This window comes from Oncorhynchus mykiss, chromosome 15 (assembly GCF_057628025.1).
Source record: "Oncorhynchus mykiss isolate SJ-2025 chromosome 15, ASM5762802v1, whole genome shotgun sequence".
NCBI lineage: Eukaryota > Metazoa > Chordata > Actinopteri > Salmoniformes > Salmonidae > Oncorhynchus > Oncorhynchus mykiss.
Window position 1 is genome coordinate 38430746 of NC_143036.1, and position 19657 is coordinate 38450402.

Here is a 19657-nt window from a genome sequence, read left to right on the forward strand (position 1 = left end):
CTTAATCCACATGAACTGGTCATACCACCTTGAAGGGAAGCAGCATGATTTGCCATTTATCATACACATTTATCAACACTAGTGCATAGTAAATGTAAATATGTGACACTCAAATTAGTATGATATGTTACGATTGGTATGGTTACATAAGACAGAAGGTTACTTAAGCCAAAGAAACGAAAAGAGGCAGGTTGGTCGGGCAGGATGGGTGGGTGGGCGTATAACGTGAATGTCTAACAATCAAAATGTTGTGTTTTTGAATCATATCAATGAACAACTATGGCATTTTAGCATTTTTTTTGCTACAATGCAGCTACTTACTACTTTTAACATGTTAGCTAAACCTTCCCCTAACCCGAACCTTAACCCTTAATCCTAACACCTAGCCAACTAGGTAATGTTAGCCACAACAAGGTGGAATTCATGCGTATTGTAAATTCATAACATAATACAAATTGCAATTCGTAACACATCATACGAAATGGATGATGCATCCGAAACGTAACATATCATCATATTGTAACGATCGTCTGTGGTGGAAGAAGGTGAGGACCAAAGCGCAGCATGGTAAGTGTTCATATTTTTTATAAAATAACTGAACACTGAACAAAACAATAAACGACAAACGAACAGTCCCGTAAGGTGAATGGAAAAAAACACTAAACAGGAAATAATCACCCACAAAACACAGGTGGGAAAAGGCTACCAAAGTATGATTCTCAATCAGAGACAACGAACGACATCTGCCTCTGATTGAGAACAATACCATACCAGGCCAAACACAAAATCATAACATAGAAAAAAGAACTATGACTACCCACCCCAACTCACGCCCTGACCAAACTAAAACAAAGACATAACAAAGGAACTAAGGTCAGAACGTGACACATATCACGAAATCGTAACATAACATATCTAAATGGAGGGTTTACCGATTTACATTTACTATGTTACGTATATCCCTGAGTCCAGGTTGAGTAATTGGACAAATTTCACTTATAGTGTACCAAAGTAGTCAAAACTCTAGTATTTGGTCCCATATTCCTAGCACGCAATGACTACATCAAGCTTGTGACTCTACAAAGTCGTTGGAGGCATTTGCCATTTGTTCTGGTTGTGGTTTGCCCAATAGGAACTGAATGGTGATTGATGACAGGAGTAATTTTCTTTCTAAGTCAGTAGATAATACATTTCTCAACAAGTTAATCCTGATAATGCCATGATTAAGAATAATCATGAATTAATCATGAATTTGAATGAATGAGGAAGTTACAGAGGTTACAACAAAGCATGTTCATTTCTCACCATTACTAATGATGGGGGAGATGAACTTTTTGTCCCTCTGTAACTTTCTCAATCATCGTCATTCACGATTTATTCATGATTATTCATAATCATGGTAGCAGCCACAATCATGTAGAAGTGTTCACAAACATCTTATATTCTTACTTACAATAAAAGTGACTACAAAATGAAACAGTTCACCATTCACTTCTTATTGGACCAACATTTTTTACTATGTTTTTTATTTAACCTATATTTAACTAGGCAAGTCAGTTATGAATAAATTCTTATTTTACAATGACGACCAACCCGGCCAAACCCTCCCCTAAGGAAAATGGGAAAAAATACTACAATTTGACCAAATCCAAATACTTATGACATCTTCAAATGGGGGGGCCTGGATAAATTAAAGCACTTTCATTTCTAAATGGTAAATCAGATGTGTATGAAAATACCCTCAAATAAAAGGTTAACCTTACAGTATGTACTGTCACTGTCTCATATGACACATTTGATCTGAAATGCAAAATGCTGGAGTTTAGAGCCAAATAAAAAAATGTAGCATCACTGTCCAAATACATACAGTAAGGGAGTGTATGAAACAGCATGTAAAGGAATTAATATACACAACATACTGCACATACTAATGTAAAATACTTTCTTAGATAAAAGAGCAGATGGCAACAATCAATTGGGCAAACGATCATAAATGTGCTCAAATCAAACATTCAAGATTAAGCAATACAAACTTGCTATGAATATAACTCATCCAAAAGGTAAAGGCACTTTGAACTTAGTCTGAACTTTTAACTTACTCTGCCAGTTGTCTGGATGGTTGGTCCGTATGCAGTGAGTTTGTAGTTTACGGTATAATTTGCTCCAGGCCTGACACTGCCTTTCAACTAATGTTCTAATCCTAATAGACAATGGGGTCTATTCAATGTGCTTTTAAGACAACTGGGAACTCTGAAAAAAACAAGGTCAAATCGTGACATCAGTGATCTTCAGCTCGGAAAGTTGTAGCTCTGTTTGTGTTTGTGTGGCCGATGTGAAATGGCTAGCTAGTTAGCGGTGGTGCACACTAATAGTGTTTCAGTCAATGACTTCACTCACTCTGAGTCCTAGAAGTACAGTGCCTTGCGAAAGTATTCGGCCCCCTTGAACTTTGCGACCTTTTGCCACATTTCAGGCTTCAAACATAAAGATATAAAACTGTATTTTTTTGTGAAGAATCAACAACAAGTGGGACACAATCATGAAGTGGAACGACATTTATTGGATATTTCAAACTTTTTTAACAAATCAAAAACTGAAAAATTGGGCGTGCAAAATTATTCAGCCCCTTTACTTTCAGTGCAGCAAACTCTCTCCAGAAGTTCAGTAATGATCTCTGAATGATCCAATGTTGACCTAAATGACTAATGATGATAAATACAATCCACCTGTGTGTAATCAAGTCTCCGTATAAATGCACCTGCACTGTGATAGTCTCAGAGGTCCGTTAAAAGCGCAGAGAGCATCATGAAGAACAAGGAACACACCAGGCAGGTCCAATATACTGTTGTGAAGAAGTTTAAAGCCGGATTTGGATACAAAAAGATTTCCCAAGCTTTAAACATCCCAAGGAGCACTGTGCAAGCGATAATATTGAAATGGAAGGAGTATCAGACCATTGCAAATCTACCAAGACCTGGCCGTCCCTCTAAACTTTCAGCTCATACAAGGAGAAGACTGATCAGAGATGCAGCCAAGAGGCCCATGATCACTCTGGAGAGAACTGCAGAGATCTACAGCTGAGGTGGGAGACTCTGTCCATAGGACAACAATCAGTCGTATATTGCACAAATCTGGCCTTTATGGAAGAGTGGCAAGAAGAAAGCCATTTCTTAAAGATATCCATTAAAAGTGTTGTTTAAAGTTTGCCACAAGCCACCTGGGAGACACACCAAACATGTGGAAGAAGGTGCTCTGGTCAGATGAAACCAAAATTGAACTTTTTGGCAACAATGCAAAACGTTATGTTTGGCGTAAAAGCAACACAGCTCATCACCCTGAACACACCATCCGCACTGTTAAACATGGTGGTGTCAGCATCATGGTTTGGGCCTGCTTTTCTTCAGCAGGGAAAGGGAAGATGGTTAAAATTGATGGGAAGATGGATGGAGCCAAATACAGGACCATTCTGGAAGAAAACCTGATGGAGTCTGCAAAAGACCTGAGACTGGGACGGAGATTTGTCTTCCAACAAGACAATGATCCAAAACATAAAGCAAAATCTACAATGGAATGGTTCAAAAATAAACATATCCAGGTGTTAGAATGGCCAAGTCAAAGTCCAGACCTGAATCCAATCGAGAATCTGTGGAAAGAACTGAAAACTGCTGTTCACAAATGCTCTCCATCCAACCTCACTGAACTCGAGCTGTTTTGCAAGGAGGAATGGGAAAAAATTTCAGTCTCTCGATGTGCAAAACTGATAGAGACATACCCCAAGCGACTTACAGCTGTAATCGCAGCAAAAGGTGGCGCTACAAAGTATTAACTTAAGGGGGCTGAATAATTTTGCACGCCCAATTTTTCAGTTTTTGATTTGTTAAAAAAGTTTGAAATATCCAATAAATGTCATTCCACTTCATGATTGTGTCCCACTTGTTGTTGATTCTTCACAAAAAAATACAGTTTTATATCTTTATGTTTGAAGCCTGAAATGTGGCAAAAGGTTGCAAAGTTCAAGGGGGCCGAATACTTTCGCAAGGCACTGTAGTTGTTCCCCTTGCTCTGCAAGGGCCGTGGCTTTTGTGGCGCGAAGGGTAACGATGCTTCGTGAGTGACTGTGGTTGATGTGTGCAGAGGGTCCGTGGTTTGGGGCGAGGAGAGGGACGGAAGCTATACTGTTACATATGGACCCTAAAATGTTTGGTAAAAATATTAGTTCAGAACCTAGCCATTAACCTCAGCTATCAGAGCCAGTTGTATCAACTTCAAAACAGTCTGAATGACATTAATGAAGTCTATGGATTGATAAGACTTTATTATTACTTTGTGACAAGGATGAAAGTCGTATATACATGTAGTTATTACCATGCATGAGATCCCCACATTGTACCTTGGAAAATAAAGGTGCTGTTCAGGTATGAATCTCTGTGAGATTATCCCTCTTAGTCTGAAACCTCTCGCTCAACATATCCATCAGACGGCATAGCTCTTGGGATCTTTGGGACTCCTCCAGCACGGCAAGGTGGCAACCTACTGAAGATAAAAACACCTACACACAAACACAGTTCTGGATTGGGGTCTGCAGCCCCTGCAGAATTTGTGAAAGGTGTGTGAGTATGGTGGGGCAGTGAGTGAGAGAGAGAGAAAACAAATGGCTTACAAAACAACAAACCAGAGTGCAAAACAAAATGCACACATATTCAATTACACAGTATAAATATTCATAGCTACTGGTTTCAGGTAAACAATAAACAATCATGGGATAATAACGACAATCATGAAAAGAAATTAAGAAAATGATTTGAAACAGTACTTGTCATCTGGTTGAAGATTGACGTAGGCTACTGTCCATTTATTAGAATATAGACAAACATTTGTCGGAAAGTGGAATATCCATTTAATGTGATTATATTTGTAGTACCAATCAAACTGTAAGATATCGTTCACAAACAAAAGCAGTTTCGTTTTACATAATACAGGACAAACGGTAATCACATCCTGCAGTGATAAATGCCCTGGCCTGTCATAGGATTTGCCAGATTTGTGTCATACTCTAGGTCTAGTCCAACACAGGAGGTCGCTAAAGCACACAATAAAATAATAAAATAACAGGTAGTGTATTAAGTTGTTGAGTGGGAGTGAGAAGTCCAAATATGAGAAAGAATGAATGCCCCTTTGATTCTTTACTGAATGGAGTTTTCTGTAAAGCCCAAACAGTGTTGTTGTGTCCCATTCAGACAGGCACAGCTTCAAGGGAGCCTGTATGTGTACACCCTTACCAGACCAGTCCCTAACAGACACAAGGAAACTGTTGTCACACCCTCAGTCAGTCTACTCAGTAATGGGTGTTATAGTAGTCGTAGATGTCAACAATTCCCCCAAGAACCTGTTGCAAAGTGTGTATATATATATATATATATATATATATATATATATATATATATATATATATATATATATATATATATATATATATATATATATGTATTTTTTGAAAACATACAATATCCATAAAAAATTAGGTACCTTAGAAAGGAGAGAGACTGAACAGGCTACGTAATAGGCTACATAACAAAAACCCATCCATACACAACATTCAGGAAATTGATTTGACAAGAGGGGGCTATGCCAGGGTTAGTTTTGGGAGAACTTTCATTATGCTCATACATGTCACCAGTAGCCATGTCCATAATAACGGATAATATAGCCTGTAATAGAATATGGGCGTGTCTTAAATTCATGACGTCACCCGGTTTTTCCTGTGAAATTGGGGCTTCGTTCAGAGGAGGGCACTGCGGACTTGTCTCTTCCTCTAATTTTGCGAAGAAAAAGAGGTTCGCGGCTACTGGAAAATACTAAATATATCTAATAAGTACACTTTTATACAACCAAATAGTAGATAATATTTTTCCCTTTCGCAATGGAGTAACTGTTTAAGGAATGACCCGTGGGGGAGTAAATCGACCGTGACTTTTTGCAGGAGGAGAAAGTAGCTCCCTTTGCCAACAAGGCAATTGTTGCTGTGTCTACGCTGGGTAGCGGATCACTACGGATATTTGAAAAAGGATAGATACATTTACGTATGTTGCCTCGGCAATAAATCACGAGGAGAAGGTAAATGTTATAATTTGATAATTGTATGAACCCTGTTTTTATCCGTTCGTTGATTACTCTCCAGCCAAAGTATATTCTTTTTCCACATGGATGAAGGACTTGGATGATGGATATCCTATCTAGAATTCAAGTTTTTTTACAGGCAGACAGTAGTATCTTGGCAGTCTTCCAATTTGGACCAGAATAAATATTTTGGGTGGAGAGAGAATATTTGTTCCAGATGGATCTCAATCTGTCTTTTTTTTGTAGTTGAGGTTGAATCTTCACACATCTGGTACAGAGAAATATATTTTGGACAGTATATTGTTTTTAAGTAGTGTTTCGAACAACATTTCATCTGACAATTTTGCCTTCCATGTTTTTTTTCATTCAACAACGAATGTCATCCTCATGATAATCTTGCAGTGTTTGTAGGTGAGTTGGATAGGCTATTGTGCTTGATGCCTGTCCTACATTGGGGGCCACAGGTCTATAATAGATAATAAACCAGGTTGTTTGGCTCTTGGATGCTGATTGGCTGAAATCTGTGGTATATTTGTACTGTTATATTTATGTTGGTAAGCGGTTTATAATAGCAATAAGGAACCTCTGAGGTTTGTAGTATATGACTAATATGCCACTGCAAAGGGCTGCTTCGAGGATCTCTGCATTGTGTCTAAGAACAGCCCTTAGGCGTGGTATATTTAAGCAATAAGGCCGGAGAAGGTGTGGTATATGGCCAATATACCACGGCTAAGGGCTGTTCTTAAGAACGATGCAATGCAGAGTGCCTGAACACAGCCCTTAGCCGTGGTATATTGGCCATATATCACAAACCCCCTAGGTGCCTTATTGCTATTATAAACTGGTTGCCAAAATAATTAGAGCAGTAAAAATACATGTTTTGTCATACCCTTGATCTACCATGGCTGTCAGCCAATCAACATTCAGGGCTCGACCCACCCAGTTTATAATGGCCAATATTGTTTAATTATACACAAAAATGTGTCACAGTTAAGGGGTGAAGAAGTTAGCTCCTTGTGATCACATATGATCCGTGTCTCATACAAGTATGATCCGTGTCTCATACAAGTAGATCTGTGTCAAATTAACAATAAATAATCTTATAGACTAAGGCCACAAAGCTGCTTCTGTTGATGGTCATCATCACATTAAATGTGGTGTTGATGCTTGAGAGATCGGTTTGTGTATGCTGAGAAGGCCACTGCGTGTGTGTGTGTGTGTGTGTGTGTTGAGATGTGTGTTCGGGTCATGACACGTAGATAACATCAGGGCTAGGTGTGTCCCAAAGAAGAACACAGCCAGTGGTTATGACTTCAAAACAAACAAGTCTACACACTCAGCCTCCTTTTAGTCTTATAGAGCGACATCTCTCTCTCATGATACAGTCAATGTCATTTTCTTTGATCCACCACCAATCAGCTTACAAAATCAACAGCTTCAGACATTCAGTTGCCCTTTATAATGTAAGATGGTAAGTAAGGATCATATCACGTCCACCTTACCCTACACCCACTTCAATTTGCATACTGCCCGAATAGATACACAGATCTATTGGGATTGCCAACACACTGCCCTATCCCATCTGGACAAGAGGAATACCGATGTAAGAATGCTGTTTATTAACTACAGCTCAGCCTTTGACACCATAGTACCCTCCAAGCTCATCATTAAGCTTAGGGCCCTGGGTTTAAACCCCGCCCTATGCAACTGGGTCCTGGACTTCCTGACAGGCCACCCCCAGGTGGTGAAGTTAGGGAAAAAAACTCCACTACACTGATCCTTAACATAGGGGCCCCACAAGGGTGCATGCTCAGCCCCCTCCTGTGCTCCCTGTTCACCCATGACTGCGTGGCCACGCACGCCTCCAACTCAATCATCAAGTATGCAGATGACACAACAGTAGTAGGCGTGAGTACCAACAATGATGAGACATCCTACAGGGAGGAGGTGAGGGCCCTGGCAGAGGGGTTCCAGGAAAATAACTCAACGTCAACAAAAGGAAGGAGTTGATTGTGGACTTCAGGAGACAGCAGAGGGAGCTCGCCCCCATCCACATCGGCAGGACCGCAGTGGATAAGGTGAAATAGTCCACCAACACAGATAGTGTAATGAAGAAGGTGCAACAGCGCCTCTTCAACCTCAGGAGTCTGAAGAAATTTGTCTTGGCCCCTAAGACTCTCACAAACTTTTACAGATGCATTATGTCGGACTGTATCACCGCCTAGTATGGCAACTGGACCTCCCGCAAACACAGGGCTCTCCAGAGGGTGGTGCGGTCTGCCCAATGCATCACCGGGGGCAAACTGCCTGCCCTCCAGGATACCTACAGCACCAGATGTCACAGGAAGGCCAAAAAGATAATCAAGGGCATCAACCACCCGAGCCACAGCCTGTTCACCCCACTATCGTCCAGAAGGCGAGGTCAGTACAGGTGGATCAAAGCTGGGACAGAGAGACTGAAGAACAGCTTCTATCTCAAGGCCATCGGACTGTTAAATAGCCATCACTAGCAGGCCTCCACCCAGTATCCTGCCCTGAACTTAGTCACAGTCACTAGCCAGCTCCCACACGGTTACTCAACCCTGCACCTTAGAGGCTGCTGCCCTATGTACATAGACATGGAATCACTGGACACTTTAATAATGGAACACTGGTCAATTTAATAATGTTTATTATATGTTTTACGCATATCATATGTATATTATTTATTCTACTGTATTCTAGTCAATGCCACTCCGACATTGCTCGTCCTAATATTTATATATTTCGTAATTCGATTTTTTACATTTAGATTTGTGTGTACTGTTGTGAATTGTTAGATACTACTCTGCTGTTGGAGCTAGGAACACAAGCATTTTGCTACACCCCTAATAACATTGCTAAATATGTGTATGCAAATTTGTTTGTTTTTTTTGGAAGGAGGAGTGAGATGTTGTGCACTGTGCAGGCTGTCACATTAATTGGATCAAGCAGAAAAAAGCCCCCATTTAATATCCGGTATGATGTCTGTTGTGTTTGTGTGGTTTTCTTTAACCTTGTAAATACAGCTGGCCGAGGCGAGCTGACTTCTCAGTGTGGCTAGAGTTTAATTAAGGGAATGGAGTGGTGGAATGAGGGAGGAAGGAAAGTAGAGGAAGGGAGGGGGAGAAGGAGTTAGGGCTAATTGAGGGAGAAGAAGAGAGAATGGGTGTGTGTGTTTACACGTGGGACATTGTGTGTGCGTGGTGTGTGTGTTAGGAGAGATGGAGGGTGGAGACAGTAGGTACTGTAGGAGATGCTAGGCTGGGGATCTACCAGCTGAATGGATGTGACCTCCAACCCCAGATAACAGCTGCTGGAGGGCTGGCTTTTCATCTGATTTACAGATTCACTGACAGAAGACCCCGCCGTTTTGGGAGTCATGTAATGTTTTGTGTGTGTGAGACATAGACCTCCTGTTCCTCTGAGATGGAAGTGATGAATGTGCACTACATCTGCTGCTACTCCAACACATGATTTGTGCTGAAAGGGGAGATTTGTTTAGAAAACAAGTAGTACAAGGCTTGCCTGTTACACCCATAACACACAACAAGGAGTCGTCTGACTACAACAAACATATGATAACAATGTGGTTATCATGTTTTGTTTTTCAGTAAATCACTGTCTGCTCTAACTAGCACATCCTGGAATCACCTAAGGACTTTAACCGTGGGAGAGTGGACAAATTTAGAATTCATAATAAGTTCTCAACTTGATTTTTAGTCCTACTTCAGTCTAATTATGAAATCATCTCATGCTAATGTTAGAAATAAACTGTGCTCTATTGCAGTGTATCTGAATGAGATAAAGGTATAAGAATAGGCATGATTTACTGTGTTTTAGCCATTGGATTACATATAGAACTGTGAGTTATAGGATTTCTATGGTCAAGCCTATATTGGATTGATTTCCACTCTTATAAAAGTATGTGTGCTGTCTGGGTTATAATTGCCATTTTGTGTGTGGAAATTGCGGGTTAGGGCTTTGAGTTTAGGTTTGACCTCCTCTGTAGTTTACATAGAGTGTGGCCCTAAGGCCCTGCCACTCCCCTCTGACGGAGCCATTTTGTGATTTCCACGTCCAGGTCTAAAAACGGCATCAAAACCACTCCGAGAAAGGGTGTGGTTAAGGTTGTGCAAGTGGAAACCTATTCCCTATGTAGTGCACTGCTGTTGACCGGGGTCCATCGGGGAATGGAGGGGTGCCTCCATAGGGGATGCCATTTGGGACAGAGCCTTGGTTTAGTCAACCTGGCAAGGCTACAGGAGGTCTGTGTTGAAAATGGGCCAAACTCCTTATATTGTTAGTAAATAATAGAGTGGGATGATCTCAGGCTCTGTGCAGCCATATTATCTCAGCCGGTGTGTGGTCAGATGTTGTTTATTGTTATGACAGTTTGAACATTTGAGGGCTTTAAGTGGAATTGAGGCTTTGCACATTTATTTTATTTTTTTACAGTGCTTTCCTACGTGAACGTTCTATTTTGGAGGAGTTTAAATGTGTTTTAATTTAAAGTTACACCATACAGTATATCTTTGTTTAAGATAACGGATGACCTAACATTTACCAGACCGTCGTTGCCATGGTATTCGTATCTATACTCTATGCACGAGTATACCAAAATGAACAAAGTGCCTGTGTTCAAACTACATGAATGATATTTGTTAAATGTTGATCTTTAAAGGACATTGAAGGGACTCTGCATGGTCCTCGCTTAGAAGCTTCTGTTCCTACAGAATTCTGAGACCTCAAGGGTCATGCATGGTCACTTAGTTGCATATTTTCCTTTAGCCTATAGCCCAGAAATGTAAAGGTTTGTAGGCTGTAGGATTCAATGCAGTTCTGTTCAAAATGGCTTTTCCCCTTGTTACAAATGCTAGCTTTTCATTTGCTTTAGTAAGACATAACATGGATGAAGAATCAATGCTTTGTGCTATTTCAGGTGAGTAGAAGAATGCAAAACCCAACACAATATTCAATTGCAGCTTCTGAAAAAAATTACATATTGCCTTGCAATGAAAGTTGACCTTTTTTCCCCCAACAATTCCAGGAGGAAGTAGTGAGTGCTTACTGTTCTAGGCCTGCAGAGATTTAATTCCTAGGCTAATACAGTGAGTTTTCACTGTCTATAGTTGTCTATAATCTATAGTTGTCTATATTGTCTATAATTGGATACATGCAGCTTCTCTTCTGTCATTAGATGTTGCCCTATAACACTAAATAAACCCTTGCTCACCAGAATGTCATAAATACACTGAAACAAATATAAACGCAACATTTGAAGTGTTGGACCCATGTTTCATAAGCTGATCCCAGAATTTTCCCATACTCATAAGCTCAATCAAATTAGTTTACATCCCTGTTAGTGAGCGTTTCTCCTTTGCCAAGATAATCCTGACGGGTGTGACATATCAAGAAGCTGATTAAACAACATGATCAATACACAGGTGCACCTTGTGCTGGGGACAATAAAAGGCCACTCTAAAATTTGACTGTTTTGTCACACAACACAATGCCACAGATGTCTCAAGTTTTGAGGGAGCGTGCAATTGGCATGGACTGTTGTTCATGTTCATTTCTCTATAAGCCACCTCCAACGTAATTTTAAATTTGGCAGTACGCCCACTGGGACTCAACAAGCGCAGACCGCATGTAACCACTCCAGCCCAGGACCTCCACATCCAGCTTCTTCAACTGCAGACCAGTCTGAGACCAGTCACCCGAACAGCTGATGAAACTGTGGGTTTGCACAAATGAAGGATTTCTGCACAAACTGTCAGAAACCGTCTCGGGGGAAGCTCATCTGTGTGCTTGACATCCTCCCCACTGGCACTCTGGAGAAATGTGCTCTTCACGGATGAATCCTTGTTTCAACTGTACCTGGCAGGCGGCGTGTATGGGGTCATGTGGGCGAGCGGTTGGCTGACGTTAACGTCGTGAACAGTGTGCCCCATGAGGTGAGGTGGAGTTATGGTATCGGCAGACACTGCCATCCTCCTCTTTTACCACTTCACTAAATCTTTCCCAAACATGACTTTTCTTGCCCTTCCTTCTCTTTATTTTGAACTCTTCATTTCAAAGCTTTTTTTCTTATTGAATTATTGAACTCCACCATTGTCCTTTTTGCCTCCGTGGATCGAAGTTCACTTGTTCTGCCCGTTCTCAAAAGCATTTTCTGATTGGCGTATAGGCTATTTGGCAAGCGTACAGTTAGGCCCCAAAGCTTCCGCGCTAATGCCAGATAGCCTAAAATAATGATAGGCTACACTGAGGTTTTTCTATCAATATAAATTGCACAAGAATGATCCATTTTAATGGATTATTTAAGGTATTGTTTTCTCTTTATTCAACTTCTATTATTAGTGGCTTATTATTAACATCTTTAACAACTTTAGTAAATTAGTCCTTAGCTCAACTGGGAACACAGTAGCAGGCAGCTAGCAGGATTTTCTACGGCAGGCTGAGGGACTTTACTAATCCCCCATATGAGCATCTGTGTTGATCCTGCTCCAACATCCAGGCTTTGAGAAACTGATCAATCACTTCTCACAGTAAATATTGACCCCTTTAATGGTCATCTGTCTTCTGCCATGACGCTTCGAATAGCTACCCAAACATCCTTATTTGTCAAATGAATTTATTATTTTTGCGAGACCTTCTCTGACATTAATTTCTGCCACTATTATCCATTAAAGATAAGCTCTGGGTGGTTGCAGTTGCAGTGAATGGTCTTGTTGCTGTGCTGTGTTTCTGTGTTTTCCAGAACTTAAATCATTGTGGATGGATAGATTTAAAGATGTGGCCTATTGCCAGGCAGCATGTCGGCTATCTTCCTGTGTGATTGAGATGAGCTTCCTGTGTTCCAGCAAAGGAAGGGCCAATTCAGCAAACCAATGCAGAGAGAGATGTCTCACTGTACTCCTGTCAGACCTGGGTTCATATACTATTTTGAAATAATTTCAAATATGCTTGATTGAGCTTGCCTGGCTTAATGGACCAATAGTATAGACTGTAAACGGCAAACACCACCCATCTTACACTCCAGGCATTCGAGATCAAAGGTTCAAAGTATTTAATTGATTTCAAATAGTATTTGAACCCAGGTCTGACTACAACTGCTGCTGGCAACTGCTGCTGGTCTGAACTCTAGCCCAGAGAGCAAGCCCCCAGGCTCATAGTATTAATCTCCCTTATTTTATCTCTGTACAGGTGGACTCATTATCATAGCTCAGCTGTTCGTTGGGGCCATGGGTGTGCAACAGGAAAGAAACTCAAGTACTATGAGTAGCACAGAAATGGATTGTGTATGGAAGTGATTGCTATCCGTTAGCTAAGATTCAGATGAAATCAAATGTCTCTATATTTCCCCTTGCCTGAATGATTTTATGGATTCATCATTTGAGATGGTATGGCAAATGGATACTTTTTGGGGATTTATTCTTCTTACACTAAGCATCATGCTCATAGGCCTAGTCTGTGAGATGGTTGATTATTGTCGGAGGGTGAAAACCATATGGGCGAGTCAGAAATAGTCAGCACTGACGGGAGTAGTGTGAACTTGGCCATGCTCCAGATATTTTGGGTTGTTCTTTTTTTTTGGCCTAGTAGTCCTTGTTATAGGCCTAATGACAATTTCAACTGGGGGAATTGTATTATTAGGAGAATTATTTGTTTTGCAAGACTTGAAGCAGATGTATTTTTGAAGGGGAGGGGAGACAAAAATAGGCTTAATTGAAAACGCACTAGAAAGGCGAAAGTGCTATAGATTTTTTGAAGGACTGCAGGGAGCTGAAGTACCTTCCAGTCAATATTCTTCACAAAGTTTTATTTTTAAAACATCTGTTGTTATTGCAACTGGAATCAGCTTTCAAACATTGAGTGACCTTTCTGGGGATATTCCAGTGGAATTGTGTTCGTGTAGGCTATATTTTAACATGGCGGATTTCTATTCCATTCTTTATTCTATTCTGTGACTGAAGAGCTCTCATTAGTAGGATCTACACGGGCTCTCAAAGCATGCTGGCAATTTGGGACAGTGAAGACATTATCAGGATCGTCTCGGCTCAGCCTCTCCTACTCAGGGAATAGGTCCCTTCCCCTCTGACCTTCTCTTCCGATGGGTTGAGAAGGAGGCGAGGACAGAGGACGTGAGAAATCAAGGAAATGCATATGAGGTTCTCCCATTGCTTTTGTCTGTCATAAGAGGGTCTGTTGAGATGGGGGAGGAGCATAAAGAGGAGGGGGAAGGAGGGAGGGACCAAAGTGGCGCAGTCACTGTAAAAGTTATTTTCTCTGGGTTTAAGGCAGCCCTTTCCCTGTTACAAAACCTTATTTTCCTGTTTTTCCATTCCTTCTTTTCATGGCTGGAGAAGGAGAAATCCCAATGCAAGCTCTCTCTGGAGCATTGTCTCAGTGGAGTACTGCCAAGTTCTCTCTCTCTGCTTTACCCAGAAAAGCAGCTAGCTTGGGATTTGTGACTCTACTATTATTGCTGCTGCTGCTAGGAAGCATTTGCTGACGTGTAGATATTTCTAAAGCAGAGGAGCTGACAAATAAAGCCTGTCGTGGCTAAGGCCTGCGTGCGACTCAATCTCAATCTGATGCTTAGAGTCACACAGCTTTCAACAATCTAGACATGCAGAGATTGTTTTTAACCCTCTCCCATCCAGCTTTATACACGATTGGTCAGCTTTTAAAAATAAATTGTTTTATGTGTCTTTATTTATCCAGGAAGCTCCATTGAGGTCCTAGAAAACCTTTTTTACAAGAGAGACCTGGCCGAGAGGCCAGCTAAATAAAAAACAGGGAAAGTGCTCCGAGTGGGCTGTATGTTTTTTGAAGGAAAAGGGTGGTTATCATGGGGAAAATACCAGGTAGAGGGAACGTTGGAACGTTGTAGGAGAGATGGGCATGACAACTGGTGCCTGTCCAAATATGGAAGCTCTACTCGGCTCAGGAACATGGCTGTGAGTGCTCTGGTTTCCCCAATGAAGTGCAGGCACCAGGCAGGCAGCTACTATCCTGGTCTGACTGCTGAAAGTATCCTGTCCCAGAGAATTGCCTGAGAGCTCAGGTTGTGTCCTTTTTAGTCATGGTACTCTCCACAGACAGACCACCATGTGTCACCTCTCCTCTCTTGAACACCACAATGAGTTGATGAGAGGGTTTGTGTGTGTGTGTGTATGTGTGTGTGTGTGTTTATGTGTGTGTGTGTTTATGTGTGTGTATGTTTGTGTGTGTGTGTGTACGTGTACCACCTGGATGATGGTGTTTGAGGGAGCTGCCCCACTACCACGCTGCCTAAGCACCAGTGATCTATGTCTGGTTTTGGACATGGTTGAGTCTGTTTTTGTTCCACTCCCAGAGGAGGCAAATACTTTCAGCAATTTGGTTGTTAAGTCAAGTTCCCATAATAGTCTCAATCCCCCCCTCCATCCTGTTGGCCCCTGTGTTGTATATCTGCCCAGTGAAAGATCTTTCCAAGAGGTACTGATTCTTAAGTTAAGTTACCCTCATGAGCTGCATACCACTGCTGGCTTGCTTCTGAAGCTAAGCAGGGTTGGTCCTGGTCAGTCCCTGGATGGAAGACCAGATGCTGCTGGAAGTGGTGTTGGAGGGCCAGTAGGAGGCACTCTTTCCTCTGGTCTAAAAAATATCCCAATGCCCGAGGGCAGTGATTAGTGACACTGCCCTGTGTAGGGTGCTGTCTTTCGGATGGGACGTTAAACGGGTGTCCTGACTCTCTGAGGTCATTAAACGATTCCATGGCACTTATTGTAAGAGTATGGGTGTTAACCCCGGTGTCCTGGCTAAATCCCCAATCTGGCCCGCAAACCATCACAGTCACCTAATAATCCCCAGTTTACAATTGGCTCATTCATCCCCCTCCTCTCCCCTGTAACTATTCCCCAGGTTGTTTCTGTAAATGAGAACGTGTTCTCAGTCAACTTACCTGGTAAAATAACGGATAAATAAAAAAGTTAAAAATAAAAAGATGCAACCTCTCAAAAGCAGTATTGTGTAGGGTTATCATCTTCGATAACCCTTGTGTTGGTCTAAATGTTATCTTATGTTTTGTTGCCATGTCCCTAGTCCCTCTGAAGACTTGAAGAACATTCCTGTCTCCAGCTGCTAAGCTTCATAGAATAGAAGTTGCCTTGTTGTTTTTCTCACTTGACACCTCGCTGGCATTTTACAGGCATATTTTCTCATTCGAACGTTTCCTTGGAACTCTGTACTGGACTAAAAGTCAAACCAACAGGAATGTTGGAGAAAATAACAGGGGCTGTGGTTTTGGTTCTGACCAAAAACATATAAAATATCTTCATTTACACTGTCCAGAGATCTCAGATGATTATTTGAGCTGGTACAAAGTAGGTGCAAGACATTTTGGGCTCAAACCGGTGTTGCGTGAACTTCAACTTTTGCTGAAGCACTCAGCTAAAGTAGCGACATTTACAACATTTAGTCTCTAACATAAAGACTTCTCAACAACTGAATCACATTATAGATTATTAGCTTAGATTTATTAGGTCTAGGATACATTCCTTTAGAGTTTGGAGCCATGGGCTGTTGGCCTTAACCTGACTGAAGGACCTTTGGTCAGTTGCATTTCTGCAACACAGAAGTTGGGTAATGCCATGGCAGAAGAACTAATTGTGGCTCTCAGCTCTTCTAAGTTCAGTCAGTCAGCCAGTTAGCCAGCCAGTCAGTCTATCAGTCAGCCAGTCAGTCTGTCAGCAAGTCAGCTATTCAGTCTAATCTTGGGGTCGCAGACAGGCTGTCTGTGCAGCTAGGCTCTGTATAGAACATGATGGAGTACACACACACGCATACACACACACACAGAGGCGCTAAGGAATGCGTCACTCAACACCATACAGTACTGACTGCCAGAACTCCCCCTCCCCATGTAAAGCACTGAAAATACAGCAGCACTCTTAATGCAGTAACTCTGCCTAGCGATTGGTGTCATTGACAGGTCAGGGGTAAACTGTATATTTTGGTCCTATGACAGGTCCCTACCACACATTTCAATGGTGTGTAAAATGGGGAGGAATCCGAATTCATAACTAGCTTCTTTATCTCTGGCCCGGCTGGTCGTACCAGCGTTATTGTAAACCATGTGCATTACTGTACACAAGTTCAGCATGCTGATAATTATCAGTTCTATGTTGGACGGATGTCCTCAGTATATAGGCATTTGCAGAGGATTGTCCTGAGGTCTAATCCCTAGGGTTGGTGTTTTGAACTGAGACAGGAAGTTGGACATAAATTCTTCTAAATTCTCCATATTGGTGCACTCTCAACCCCCTCTTCCACCCAGTGCTTTCTCAACCCCCTCTTCCACTCTCAACCCCCTCTTCCACCCTAGGGGATTCTGTGATGTATGCTGTGCTTATCCCTTTTCCCGTAGCATTGCCCACTTAGCAGATTCTTCAAACTGTTAAAGGGCGACTGCACTTCCTGATTTGGCCTTGTTATTCTTTAATGTTCATTAAGAAATGCTAGCGGCCATGACTGAAGTTAAACAAGAGTTGTCTTGGAGGTGTGGTTTAATGTGGGTGTTTCTTTGCCCAATAATTACAACAAACAAGGGCAGTAGCTATCCAGTTCGAGTTGAAACATTATTGAAAGCAAGCTGGCAACATGCATCAAACATGTTGTCAGGTTTGCTTGATTATGAGCTAACTAGCTTGCTAATGTTAGCTAGCAGGGATCAAACCTGTGTACAGAGGCAACGTTAGCTAATCAAATCTTCCTCTCATATTACATCACAGTATCATAGCCTAGTACTATTACAGAAGATGGCGTTGATAGACATGGCAGCTCTTTATCTAGCTCCTAAGTACACAAGCTCGTCTACAATTAAGTAGACAAACTCAGGGTGAGGTTCTCCTTCCAGAGACACATCAGGGACTTTAACATACTCTGTTTCACAGAATCATATATTCCGGACATACTGTCCCCGTTCATACAGCCAGCTGGGTTCTCAGTACATCACGCAGACAGGAATAAAAACTCTCTGGGAAGAAGAAAGGCAGATGTGTATGTTTCATGATTAACTCATGGTGTGATTGTGACCTCCCATATGACCTCCCGGGAAAAATCTCTTCGGTTATAGTCACAGCCGTGTATATTCCCCCTCAAGCCGATACCACGACGGCCCTCAAGGAACTATACTGGACTTTGTGCAAACTGGAAACCACATATCCTGAGGCTGCATTTTTAATTTTTTAATTTCACCTTTATTTAACCAGGTAGGCAAGTTGAGAACAAGTTCTCATTTACAATTGCGACCTGGCCAAGATAAAGCAAAGCAGTTCGACACATACAACGACACAGAGTTACACATGGAGTAAAACAGACATACAGTCAATAGTACAGTATAAACAAGTCTATATACGATCTGAGCAAATGAGGTGAGAAATGTATTATTTATTAATTTATATTCATTTATTGTAGCCGGGGACTTAAACAAAGAAAATGTGAGGAAAACACTACCGAAGTTCCATCAACACTTTGCCTGTAGTACTCGCACTTCAAAAACTCAAGACCATTGTTACTTTCCCTTCGCAGATTGCTACAAGGCCCTGCCCTCCCTTCGGCAAATTAGATCACGACTCCATCCTGCTTCTCCCTTCCTATAGGCAGAAACTGAAACAGGAAGTACCTGTGCTAAGGTCTATTCAACGCTGGTCTGACCATTCGGAATCCAAGTTTCTATATTGTTTTGATCAAGCAGACTGCAATATGTTCCTGGGTTCCCTCTGAGAATAACATTGACGTATACACTGACACAGTGACTGAGTTCATCAGGACGTGTATAGGGCATGTTGTTCTCACTGTAACTATTAAAACCTACCCGAACCAAAACCGAGGATAGATGGCGGCATTCGAGCAAAACTGAAAGCGCCAACTACCACATTAACCATGGCAAAGTGACTGGGAATATGGTTGAATACAAACAGTGCAGTTATACCCTCCGTAAGGCAATCAAACAGGCAAAACATCAGTACAGCGACAAAGTGGAGTCGCAATTCAACGGCTCTGTCACGTCCTGACCTTACAGATCCTTATTATTCTCTATGTTTGGTTAGGTCAGGGTGTGACTCGGGTGGGAAAATCAGTTTTCTATTTCTTTGTGTTTTTGGCTGAGTATGGTTCCCAATCAGAGGCAGCTGTCTATCGTTGTCTCTGACTGGGGATCATATATAAGTTGTCATTTTCCTTTTGGGTTTTCTGTATAGTTGATTTTGCCTTACAGAACTGTGCGCTTTCGTTTTTGTCGTTGTTATTTTGCTTTTGATGTCATCAATAAAAAGCACGATGTACGCCTACCACGCTGCACCTTGGTCCGGTCATTCCACAAACGAGAGCCATAACAGGCTCAGACACGAGATGTACGTGGCAGGGAATCCAGATAATCACAGATTACAAAGGGAAAACCAGCCACGTTGCGGACACCGACGTCTTGCTCCCGGACAAGCAAAAATCCTTCTTCGCCTGTTTTCAATGTCAC

The 19657-nt window shown here is 41.7% G+C and overlaps 1 protein-coding gene and 1 long non-coding RNA gene across 5 annotated transcripts in view; one reads left to right on the forward strand and one right to left on the reverse strand.

Moving 5' to 3' along the window:
- The window catches only part of LOC149977452 (uncharacterized), a 1012103-nt gene that overhangs the window by 175168 nt on the left and 817278 nt on the right, over positions 1–19657 (reverse strand). The gene's annotated exons all lie outside the window — the stretch shown is intronic.
- Positions 5728–19657, forward strand: part of LOC110490033 (integrin beta-1) — a 43289-nt gene continuing 29359 nt past the window's right edge. For 2 of the 4 annotated variants that reach the window (XM_090200016.1, XM_090200017.1), the window contains exon 1: positions 6295–6528. The gene's annotated coding sequence lies outside the window, so the exon portion shown is untranslated. Of the gene's footprint in view, positions 6115–6294; positions 6529–19657 lie in introns of those variants that run through there. The other 2 variants (XM_021563126.3, XM_021563128.3) reach the window with 2 other exon arrangements.